This window comes from Schistocerca piceifrons, unplaced genomic scaffold (assembly GCF_021461385.2).
Source record: "Schistocerca piceifrons isolate TAMUIC-IGC-003096 unplaced genomic scaffold, iqSchPice1.1 HiC_scaffold_701, whole genome shotgun sequence".
Classification (NCBI taxonomy): Eukaryota; Metazoa; Arthropoda; class Insecta; order Orthoptera; family Acrididae; genus Schistocerca; species Schistocerca piceifrons.
This window is the reverse complement of record NW_025728950.1, coordinates 597,872-610,909: the sequence shown is the minus strand read 5'-3', so window position 1 is coordinate 610,909 and position 13,038 is coordinate 597,872. Positions and strand designations below refer to the sequence as shown.

Below are 13,038 nucleotides of genomic sequence, written 5' to 3'. Positions count from 1 at the left end.
ACGGTCGCCTGTTGCCATATCGGCCCGCACCACCGTGTGTCACTCCCACATGTGGAGCGCACACGCTGCAAGCATTTAGGCCCTGACACTGCGGTTTTTCATCTCTGGCGGTACTCCGCAAGGATACCGCCCTTCGATTGTGCCATTCCAGCACTAATCGAAGTGCTAGGTTTTCCGGCCTGTTAGGAGACCGCTTCTGCAAAACGTGCGAGGAGATGTTTGCTGGTTGCGAGCTACCCGCCGATTTTCTAGCTGTACGTATTGTCCTTAATCCAAAGGTCACAGGTCACTGTCGGGCTAAGGACGTGTTCTTAACACTGATTATAAGTTGGTGGCACGAAGTGTGGCTTCACATCTTAAACAGGTAATGAATAAGGTACACTGGCGTTTCGAATCGAACCACCTTCACCGCTGCTTCTATATACCGTGATGCTGTCTTACTCACCCACCGCCGACGCTCGAACCCCGGCTTCAATTGATCTCTAGATTTCGCCGGTGCCTTCTCCCATCCTTACCTGCTGGCCGTTATGTCGCGGAAGGGTTTCGGGGAGCACTTCATAAGAGTCATCCGGCACTTCTTGGATGGAGCAAATTCCAGAATCATTGTGAACGGCTGCAGATCACGACCAATTCCCATCAGACGATCAGTTCGACAAGGCTGTCCCTTGTCAGTGTATTTTATCGCTTTGGCGCTGGACCCCATGCTGCGTGACATCGGACGGATGGTCGATGGTGTTCCTTTCCCAGGCGTCACCTTCCGCAGTGCGGCATACGCGGATGGTGTAGGTGTGTTTGTAGCAAACGCCAATGACATCGATTCGGTTCGCCGAGTCCTCCACGTTTATGAACGAGCATCCGGTGCCATGTTAAAATCCAACAAAATGGTGCTAATGCCACTAGGGCCACGATCATTGACCATCGAACGCCCATGCAACCGGATTGTAGGGGAACAACGTATCTTGGGTCTTGAGGTGACTGACTGTCCGCAGCGCATGTTAACACTCACGTGCAGGCGGATTCTCACGCGCATCGGAGGATTTTGCATGAGTCACACTGATCGACGACTCGACCTCCATCAACGAATCCAACTGATTAGTACATACATCCTATCACGGGCATAGTATGTAGCACAACTCCATACGCTACCGAAACAAACCAGCAGAGCCATCTCACAAACAGTATATTGCCTATTGTGGCGGCATGCACTATTCAAAGTTGATGCGCAGAATTGTACACTGCCAAAGGTCGATAGTGGCCTTGGACTCATTGACTTTCCCCGCAAATGTGCGGCAATCCTGATTCAAAGTATCGCCACTTTGCGTGAGATTGACCCAGGTCGTACAACAGCGGTGCTTTTCGACCGTTATCGCCCACAATCGGCGCGTGCACCAGTATGTTTGACACATATTCCATTCCGGATGACGACAGTCAAGGACTATTACCTCAATCAAAGTTACGTCCTAACAGTGGCCACCGACAAGGCACGCACATCGAAGCGCCTTTACTAGGCGCTTCGAGGCCAGCCCACACCACATAAATTGGAGGACAGACGACCGTCGGTCATCTGGCACCAAGCTTGGGCTAATATCAACCACCCAGCCCTTCCCACAGAAGTTTCAGCGCTATGGTATCGCGTTGTAAACAATTTAATACCCACTAATCACCGCCTGGCGGCCATCCGCCTATGGCCCTCGGCTGCTTGCGGCCGATGTGGTGACGTAGACACCAGAGAGCATCGTCTCTTATGCCCTCACGTCACAGAAGTGTGGGACCTTGCACGTGTGCTATTAGCGCTGATCGGTGGGACTACACTGGACTATGTGTCAATCGACTGGTTCCTTACCCCTGATATTCAGACCAACCAACGAACACGACGTAACGCAATGGTGTGGCTCTTGGGCCACACCATTTTCACGATCTATGACCTTTGCCTCACCGATGCTGTCTCTTTCATGGACTACCTTTGGAGCCAGCATCGCCTGGCGGAATCTGACCGGAAATATACCATTACTTTTGGAAGATTTCTTAAAGTTGCAATGGTTCATGGTTATCAAAAGGTGTTCCGGGCTGACTAAGGCACCTCGTATAAGAATTGCCTGAGTGTACCCCTGGATCTTTGTCACTCAGACTTTCAAACCACCCTTGACTTACCCATACCCCAGATTTGATATTGGCCTTCAGGGCATCACTAGAGTAGACTGTTCTATGATACTGATAATATGGAAATTGTTAACACGGAAATTGTGTGAACCTTGTATGAAAAATTATTGGAAAATTGGAAAACATAATCTATCTTAGAGGATTATTACTTCGTTAATTCTATGGGCGATGGGATTATCTCGCCAGTTTCGTTTGAGTGTGCTGCCGTCGCTGTTTTTTTTTTATTTTGCCTTCATTTCTGTCTTTATTTATTTCTTTCTATTTAGTTTTTAACATCATCACTTGCTTCACACCTGGAGAGGGAGGTGTGTTTCTGAGTAGTGTGTCGTCGCCCCCAAGGCATAGCAGAGTATGCCTCCGCTTTTATTTTCGGTTTATGGCAATGAGTCTTGCTACTAACAACACCCTGCTTTACGTGCTGCGTCGACACTAGAGGATGGCGGCATTTTTGGAGAGGAAAAGGTAGGTCTATAGGGGAGGTAGGAGGGAAAAAAGTGTAGTATTTGTCTTATCAGCTTAATATCTGATACGTCCTGCATCACACGACCAGAATATTACACTCATTTTTGGCTTATGACGGAGTGCTAGGGGCTTGCTCCACCTCTGTCGCGGGTTGGCCCGGCATTGAAGTACCGCCGGGATCGGCCCACCTAAAATTAATTAAAACACAGCCTGAAATGGGTTAACTTTCTGCAGTGATCAGATATTCCGCTGGTAGCAAAACTTGTCGTAGTTGTTGATGTGCCCAGTAGTTAGTTGCTTACACACCACGATTTCTTTTCATTAATTTAAGATTATCTTAAGAATTTTTTTTTTTTTTTTTTGCGGTTAGCCGGACGGCACTTGCAGCCGCATTACGCTAGGCTGGTAATTTATGGGGGCACAGGACAGTGCCTTCGGATGCCTCGTTAGCGTCTCTTATGGTCCGGGCACAGATAATTTTAATTACATTTTTTGGAGTTATATCCTTAGCTCCTCGCGAACGTCGTCGTCGTCGCCGCCGCACGCACGCTGAATACGTGTGTACACACGCACACACACATATGCAGTAGGCGGTGGACGATGTAAGCACTCGGCTAGGTGTAGCTCGCGCCAGTATAGCTCGCACCGGCCTGACGCTGCTGTGGGGCGGCCTCACGGCTTCTCCACTGCCCTGGCAGCTAGCGGCGTTCAAATGGGAGTCGCAGTTTACTCCTCGACATGGAGGGTAGTACTGGGATGTTGACGAGTGATCTCGTATTTGGTCGTTCCTTCCGGCACTTGCCTTTGCGATGTTTTCGACGGTCGCCTGTTGCCATATCGGCCCGCACCACCGTGTGTCACTCCCACATGTGGAGCGCACACGCTGCAAGCATTTAGGCCCTGACACTGCGGTTTTTCATCTCTGGCGGTACTCCGCAAGGATACCGCCCTTCGATTGTGCCATTCCAGCACTAATCGAAGTGCTAGGTTTTCCGGCCTGTTAGGAGACCGCTTCTGCAAAACGTGCGAGGAGATGTTTGCTGGTTGCGAGCTACCCGCCGATTTTCTAGCTGTACGTATTGTCCTTAATCCAAAGGTCACAGGTCACTGTCGGGCTAAGGACGTGTTCTTAACACTGATTATAAGTTGGTGGCACGAAGTGTGGCTTCACATCTTAAACAGGTAATGAATAAGGTACACTGGCGTTTCGAATCGAACCACCTTCACCGCTGCTTCTATATACCGTGATGCTGTCTTACTCACCCACCGCCGACGCTCGAACCCCGGCTTCAATTGATCTCTAGATTTCGCCGGTGCCTTCTCCCATCCTTACCTGCTGGCCGTTATGTCGCGGAAGGGTTTCGGGGAGCACTTCATAAGAGTCATCCGGCACTTCTTGGATGGAGCAAATTCCAGAATCATTGTGAACGGCTGCAGATCACGACCAATTCCCATCAGACGATCAGTTCGACAAGGCTGTCCCTTGTCAGTGTATTTTATCGCTTTGGCGCTGGACCCCATGCTGCGTGACATCGGACGGATGGTCGATGGTGTTCCTTTCCCAGGCGTCACCTTCCGCAGTGCGGCATACGCGGATGGTGTAGGTGTGTTTGTAGCAAACGCCAATGACATCGATTCGGTTCGCCGAGTCCTCCACGTTTATGAACGAGCATCCGGTGCCATGTTAAAATCCAACAAAATGGTGCTAATGCCACTAGGGCCACGATCATTGACCATCGAACGCCCATGCAACCGGATTGTAGGGGAACAACGTATCTTGGGTCTTGAGGTGACTGACTGTCCGCAGCGCATGTTAACACTCACGTGCAGGCGGATTCTCATGCGCATCAGAGGATTTTGCATGAGTCACACTGATCGACGACTCGACCTCCATCAACGAATCCAACTGATTAGTACATACATCCTATCACGGGCATAGTATGTAGCACAACTCCATACGCTACCGAAACAAACCAGCAGAGCCATCTCACAAACAGTATATTGCCTATTGTGGCGGCATGCACTATTCAAAGTTGATGCGCAGAATTGTACACTGCCAAAGGTCGATAGTGGCCTTGGACTCATTGACTTTCCCCGCAAATGTGCGGCAATCCTGATTCAAAGTATCGCCACTTTGCGTGAGATTGACCCAGGTGGTACAACAGCGGTGCTTTTCGACCGTTATCGCCCACAATCGGCGCGTGCACCAGTATGTTTGACACATATTCCATTCCGGATGACGACAGTCAAGGACTATTACCTCAATCAAAGTTACGTCCTAACAGTGGCCACCGACAAGGCACGCACATCGAAGCGCCTTTACTAGGCGCTTCGAGGCCAGCCCACACCACATAAATTGGAGGACAGACGACCGTCGGTCATCTGGCACCAAGCTTGGGCTAATATCAACCACCCAGCCCTTCCCACAGAAGTTTCAGCGCTATGGTATCGCGTTGTAAGCAATTTAATACCCACTAATCACCGCCTGGCGGCCATCCGCCTATGGCCCTCGGCTGCTTGCGGCCGATGTGGTGACGTAGACACCAGAGAGCATCGTCTCTTATGCCCTCACGTCACAGAAGTGTGGGACCTTGCACGTGTGCTATTAGCGCTGATCGGTGGGACTACACTGGACTATGTGTCAATCGACTGGTTCCTTACCCCTGATATTCAGACCAACCAACGAACACGACGTAACGCAATGGTGTGGCTCTTGGGCCACACCATTTTCACGATCTATGACCTTTGCCTCACCGATGCTGTCTCTTTCATGGACTACCTTTGGAGCCAGCATCGCCTGGCGGAATCTGACCGGAAATATACCATTACTTTTGGAAGATTTCTTAAAGTTGCAATGGTTCATGGTTATCAAAAGGTGTTCCGGGCTGACTAAGGCACCTCGTATAAGAATTGCCTGAGTGTACCCCTGGATCTTTGTCACTCAGACTTTCAAACTACCCTTGACTTACCCATACCCCAGATTTGATATTGGCCTTCAGGGCATCACTAGAGTAGACTGTTCTATGATACTGATAATATGGAAATTGTTAACACGGAAATTGTGTGAACCTTGTATGAAAAATTATTGGAAAATTGGAAAACATAAACTATCTTAGAGGATTATTACTTCGTTAATTCTATGGGCGATGGGATTATCTCGCCAGTTTCGTTTGAGTGTGCTGCCGTCGCTGTTTTTTTTTTATTTTGCCTTCATTTCTGTCTTTATTTATTTCTTTCTATTTAGTTTTTAACATCATCACTTGCTTCACACCTGGAGAGGGAGGTGTGTTTCTGAGTAGTGTGTCGTCGCCCCCAAGGCATAGCAGAGTATGCCTCCGCTTTTATTTTCGGTTTATGGCAATGAGTCTTGCTACTAACAACACCCTGCTTTACGTGCTGCGTCGACACTAGAGGATGGCGGCATTTTTGGAGAGGAAAAGGTAGGTCTATAGGGGAGGTAGGAGGGAAAAAAGTGTAGTATTTGTCTTATCAGCTTAATATCTGATACGTCCTGCATCACACGACCAGAATATTACACTCATTTTTGGCTTATGACGGAGTGCTAGGGGCTTGCTCCACCTCTGTCGCGGGTTGGCCCGGCATTGAAGTACCGCCGGGATCGGCCCACCTAAAATTAATTAAAACACAGCCTGAAATGGGTTAACTTTCTGCAGTGATCAGATATTCCGCTGGTAGCAAAACTTGTCGTAGTTGTTGATGTGCCCAGTAGTTAGTTGCTTACACACCACGATTTCTTTTCATTAATTTAAGATTATCTTAAGAATTTTTTTTTTTTTTTTGCGGTTAGCCGGACGGCACTTGCAGCCGCATTACGCTAGGCTGGTAATTTATGGGGGCACAGGACAGTGCCTTCGGATGCCTCGTTAGTGTCTTTTATGGTCCGGGCACAGATTATTTTAATTACATTTTTTGGAGTTATATCCTTAGCTCCTCGCGAACGTCGTCGTCGTCGCCGCCGCACGCACGCTGAATACGTGTGTACACACGCACACACACATATGCAGTAGGCGGTGGACGATGTAAGCACTCGGCTAGGTGTAGCTCGCGCCAGTATAGCTCGCACCGGCCTGACGCTGCTGTGGGGCGGCCTCACGGCTTCTCCACTGCCCTGGCAGCTAGCGGCGTTCAAATGGGAGTCGCAGTTTACTCCTCGACATGGAGGGTAGTACTGGGATGTTGACGAGTGATCTCGTATTTGGTCGTTCCTTCCGGCACTTGCCTTTGCGATGTTTTCGACGGTCGCCTGTTGCCATATCGGCCCGCACCACCGTGTGTCACTCCCACATGTGGAGCGCACACGCTGCAAGCATTTAGGCCCTGACACTGCGGTTTTTCATCTCTGGCGGTACTCCGCAAGGATACCGCCCTTCGATTGTGCCATTCCAGCACTAATCGAAGTGCTAGGTTTTCCGGCCTGTTAGGAGACCGCTTCTGCAAAACGTGCGAGGAGATGTTTGCTGGTTGCGAGCTACCCGCCGATTTTCTAGCTGTACGTATTGTCCTTAATCCAAAGGTCACAGGTCACTGTCGGGCTAAGGACGTGTTCTTAACACTGATTATAAGTTGGTGGCACGAAGTGTGGCTTCACATCTTAAACAGGTAATGAATAAGGTACACTGGCGTTTCGAATCGAACCACCTTCACCGCTGCTTCTATATACCGTGATGCTGTCTTACTCACCCACCGCCGACGCTCGAACCCCGGCTTCAATTGATCTCTAGATTTCGCCGGTGCCTTCTCCCATCCTTACCTGCTGGCCGTTATGTCGCGGAAGGGTTTCGGGGAGCACTTCATAAGAGTCATCCGGCACTTCTTGGATGGAGCAAATTCCAGAATCATTGTGAACGGCTGCAGATCACGACCAATTCCCATCAGACGATCAGTTCGACAAGGCTGTCCCTTGTCAGTGTATTTTATCGCTTTGGCGCTGGACCCCATGCTGCGTGACATCGGACGGATGGTCGATGGTGTTCCTTTCCCAGGCGTCACCTTCCGCAGTGCGGCATACGCGGATGGTGTAGGTGTGTTTGTAGCAAACGCCAATGACATCGATTCGGTTCGCCGAGTCCTCCACGTTTATGAACGAGCATCCGGTGCCATGTTAAAATCCAACAAAATGGTGCTAATGCCACTAGGGCCACGATCATTGACCATCGAACGCCCATGCAACCGGATTGTAGGGGAACAACGTATCTTGGGTCTTGAGGTGACTGACTGTCCGCAGCGCATGTTAACACTCACGTGCAGGCGGATTCTCATGCGCATCAGAGGATTTTGCATGAGTCACACTGATCGACGACTCGACCTCCATCAACGAATCCAACTGATTAGTACATACATCCTATCACGGGCATAGTATGTAGCACAACTCCATACGCTACCGAAACAAACCAGCAGAGCCATCTCACAAACAGTATATTGCCTATTGTGGCGGCATGCACTATTCAAAGTTGATGCGCAGAATTGTACACTGCCAAAGGTCGATAGTGGCCTTGGACTCATTGACTTTCCCCGCAAATGTGCGGCAATCCTGATTCAAAGTATCGCCACTTTGCGTGAGATTGACCCAGGTCGTACAACAGCGGTGCTTTTCGACCGTTATCGCCCACAATCGGCGCGTGCACCAGTATGTTTGACACATATTCCATTCCGGATGACGACAGTCAAGGACTATTACCTCAATCAAAGTTACGTCCTAACAGTGGCCACCGACAAGGCACGCACATCGAAGCGCCTTTACTAGGCGCTTCGAGGCCAGCCCACACCACATAAATTGGAGGACAGACGACCGTCGTTCATCTGGCACCAAGCTTGGGCTAATATCAACCACCCAGCCCTTCCCACAGAAGTTTCAGCGCTATGGTATCGCGTTGTAAGCAATTTAATACCCACTAATCACCGCCTGGCGGCCATCCGCCTATGGCCCTCGGCTGCTTGCGGCCGATGTGGTGACGTAGACACCAGAGAGCATCGTCTCTTATGCCCTCACGTCACAGAAGTGTGGGACCTTGCACGTGTGCTATTAGCGCTGATCGGTGGGACTACACTGGACTATGTGTCAATCGACTGGTTCCTTACCCCTGATATTCAGACCAACCAACGAACACGACGTAACGCAATGGTGTGGCTCTTGGGCCACACCATTTTCACGATCTATGACCTTTGCCTCACCGATGCTGTCTCTTTCATGGACTACCTTTGGAGCCAGCATCGCCTGGCGGAATCTGACCGGAAATATACCATTACTTTTGGAAGATTTCTTAAAGTTGCAATGGTTCATGGTTATCAAAAGGTGTTCCGGGCTGACTAAGGCACCTCGTATAAGAATTGCCTGAGTGTACCCCTGGATCTTTGTCACTCAGACTTTCAAACTACCCTTGACTTACCCATACCCCAGATTTGATATTGGCCTTCAGGGCATCACTAGAGTAGACTGTTCTATGATACTGATAATATGGAAATTGTTAACACGGAAATTGTGTGAACCTTGTATGAAAAATTATTGGAAAATTGGAAAACATAAACTATCTTAGAGGATTATTACTTCGTTAATTCTATGGGCGATGGGATTATCTCGCCAGTTTCGTTTGAGTGTGCTGCCGTCGCTGTTTTTTTTTTATTTTGCCTTCATTTCTGTCTTTATTTATTTCTTTCTATTTAGTTTTTAACATCATCACTTGCTTCACACCTGGAGAGGGAGGTGTGTTTCTGAGTAGTGTGTCGTCGCCCCCAAGGCATAGCAGAGTATGCCTCCGCTTTTATTTTCGGTTTATGGCAATGAGTCTTGCTACTAACAACACCCTGCTTTACGTGCTGCGTCGACACTAGAGGATGGCGGCATTTTTGGAGAGGAAAAGGTAGGTCTATAGGGGAGGTAGGAGGGAAAAAAGTGTAGTATTTGTCTTATCAGCTTAATATCTGATACGTCCTGCATCACACGACCAGAATATTACACTCATTTTTGGCTTATGACGGAGTGCTAGGGGCTTGCTCCACCTCTGTCGCGGGTTGGCCCGGCATTGAAGTACCGCCGGGATCGGCCCACCTAAAATTAATTAAAACACAGCCTGAAATGGGTTAACTTTCTGCAGTGATCAGATATTCCGCTGGTAGCAAAACTTGTCGTAGTTGTTGATGTGCCCAGTAGTTAGTTGCTTACACACCACGATTTCTTTTCATTAATTTAAGATTATCTTAAGAATTTTTTTTTTTTTTTTGCGGTTAGCCGGACGGCACTTGCAGCCGCATTACGCTAGGCTGGTAATTTATGGGGGCACAGGACAGTGCCTTCGGATGCCTCGTTAGTGTCTTTTATGGTCCGGGCACAGATTATTTTAATTACATTTTTTGGAGTTATATCCTTAGCTCCTCGCGAACGTCGTCGTCGTCGCCGCCGCACGCACGCTGAATACGTGTGTACACACGCACACACACATATGCAGTAGGCGGTGGACGATGTAAGCACTCGGCTAGGTGTAGCTCGCGCCAGTATAGCTCGCACCGGCCTGACGCTGCTGTGGGGCGGCCTCACGGCTTCTCCACTGCCCTGGCAGCTAGCGGCGTTCAAATGGGAGTCGCAGTTTACTCCTCGACATGGAGGGTAGTACTGGGATGTTGACGAGTGATCTCGTATTTGGTCGTTCCTTCCGGCACTTGCCTTTGCGATGTTTTCGACGGTCGCCTGTTGCCATATCGGCCCGCACCACCGTGTGTCACTCCCACATGTGGAGCGCACACGCTGCAAGCATTTAGGCCCTGACACTGCGGTTTTTCATCTCTGGCGGTACTCCGCAAGGATACCGCCCTTCGATTGTGCCATTCCAGCACTAATCGAAGTGCTAGGTTTTCCGGCCTGTTAGGAGACCGCTTCTGCAAAACGTGCGAGGAGATGTTTGCTGGTTGCGAGCTACCCGCCGATTTTCTAGCTGTACGTATTGTCCTTAATCCAAAGGTCACAGGTCACTGTCGGGCTAAGGACGTGTTCTTAACACTGATTATAAGTTGGTGGCACGAAGTGTGGCTTCACATCTTAAACAGGTAATGAATAAGGTACACTGGCGTTTCGAATCGAACCACCTTCACCGCTGCTTCTATATACCGTGATGCTGTCTTACTCACCCACCGCCGACGCTCGAACCCCGGCTTCAATTGATCTCTAGATTTCGCCGGTGCCTTCTCCCATCCTTACCTGCTGGCCGTTATGTCGCGGAAGGGTTTCGGGGAGCACTTCATAAGAGTCATCCGGCACTTCTTGGATGGAGCAAATTCCAGAATCATTGTGAACGGCTGCAGATCACGACCAATTCCCATCAGACGATCAGTTCGACAAGGCTGTCCCTTGTCAGTGTATTTTATCGCTTTGGCGCTGGACCCCATGCTGCGTGACATCGGACGGATGGTCGATGGTGTTCCTTTCCCAGGCGTCACCTTCCGCAGTGCGGCATACGCGGATGGTGTAGGTGTGTTTGTAGCAAACGCCAATGACATCGATTCGGTTCGCCGAGTCCTCCACGTTTATGAACGAGCATCCGGTGCCATGTTAAAATCCAACAAAATGGTGCTAATGCCACTAGGGCCACGATCATTGACCATCGAACGCCCATGCAACCGGATTGTAGGGGAACAACGTATCTTGGGTCTTGAGGTGACTGACTGTCCGCAGCGCATGTTAACACTCACGTGCAGGCGGATTCTCACGCGCATCAGAGGATTTTGCATGAGTCACACTGATCGACGACTCGACCTCCATCAACGAATCCAACTGATTAGTACATACATCCTATCACGGGCATAGTATGTAGCACAACTCCATACGCTACCGAAACAAACCAGCAGAGCCATCTCACAAACAGTATATTGCCTATTGTGGCGGCATGCACTATTCAAAGTTGATGCGCAGAATTGTACACTGCCAAAGGTCGATAGTGGCCTTGGACTCATTGACTTTCCCCGCAAATGTGCGGCAATCCTGATTCAAAGTATCGCCACTTTGCGTGAGATTGACCCAGGTCGTACAACAGCGGTGCTTTTCGACCGTTATCGCCCACAATCGGCGCGTGCACCAGTATGTTTGACACATATTCCATTCCGGATGACGACAGTCAAGGACTATTACCTCAATCAAAGTTACGTCCTAACAGTGGCCACCGACAAGGCACCCCCTGCGGGTTCGGGGGTAAGAATAGGCCCGCGGTATTCCTGCCTGTCGTAAGAGGCGACTAAAAGGAGTCTCAAACGTTTCGGCCTTCTGTGATGGTCCCCTCTTGGGTTTGACCTCCTTTTTTTCTTCCAAATTTCCGTCGTCAGTGCGTGCCATTTGGGGAAGGACACCTTACGTGGTGTTTTTGTATTGGTCCATCATGCTCCACCATCTTGCATGTTGCCTATTGTCGTGGGGGGGGGACTACGCCCAACATCTTCTGGGTGGTCTCCCCCTCGCCTTGTGCGCACTCTTCTTCTTAGCGCCTACGACAACTGTGGACCCTTTAAACACCTAAAATCCAGCACGGTAGCCAGTCCGTTGTGGTGGGGTCGTCATGTACCCTCTTGGTGGTAGCCCCCTGACCACGCAGGGATCGCACTACAGATGCCTGAGCTGTTTCCTCCCCATGCATGCCAAGGAGTATGTGCCCATCTTGTCTGGGGCACGGGGACTCCGGGCAACGGGATATCGGCCAGGTACCCGTTGCTTTGGCTGGGTGGCGCCCTTGGGGAGAGCCCTCGTTCGGAGTAGGTGGCATCTGGGCGGATGTGGCGCAATGAAGCGCAATAAATCACATCAAGCTGGTGGTCGCACGGCCACCAGCGTCTCTAAGCGAGGTAGAGTAGACTTCGATGCTGCGCAGTATGACCCTCAGACGTTCCCCTCGTTGGCTGCGCCATGGGAGGGACGCCGATCTAGTGCCAAGCGGGAGCCTTACGTACCGCAATACCTTGTCTGCAGCAGGACTGATGGTGACTCCTTTCTTCCGACGAAGCCTATGTTTTTTGTGGAACACCTGGAGGATAAGTTTGGGGAAGTGGCGGGGTTGTCAAAAATGAGGAATGGGTCCATCCTCCTCAAGACGTCCTCCCCAGCCCAGTCACGAGCGTTGCTCTTGTGTGATAAGCTGGGTGACGTCCCTGTTACCGTCACTCCCCACAGTAGCTTAAATATGGTCCAGGGGATTATTTACCATCGTGACCTCTTGTTGCAATCCGATGACGAGCTGAGAGCCGACTTGGAACGACGTGGTGTGCATTTTGTTCGTCGTGTCCATCGAGGACCCAAGACAAACAGGGTGGCCACCGGTGCCTTTATCTTGGCCTTTGAGGGTGATGTCTTGCCCGAGAAGGTCAAGGTGATGGTTTACCGTTGCGACGTCAAGCCATACGTGCCTCCCCCGATGCGGTGCT

General features: G+C 50.2%; 3 pseudogenes; all 3 read left to right on the top strand.

Moving 5' to 3' along the window:
- The first annotated feature begins 2,604 nt into the window (after positions 1-2,604).
- Positions 2,605-2,815, top strand: LOC124769416 (annotated as a pseudogene).
- Positions 2,816-6,044: 3,229 nt separating this feature from the next.
- On the top strand, positions 6,045-6,255 carry LOC124769415 (annotated as a pseudogene).
- A 3,227-nt stretch (positions 6,256-9,482) lies between these two features.
- LOC124769414 lies at positions 9,483-9,693 on the top strand (annotated as a pseudogene).
- The last annotated feature ends 3,345 nt before the right edge of the window (positions 9,694-13,038 follow it).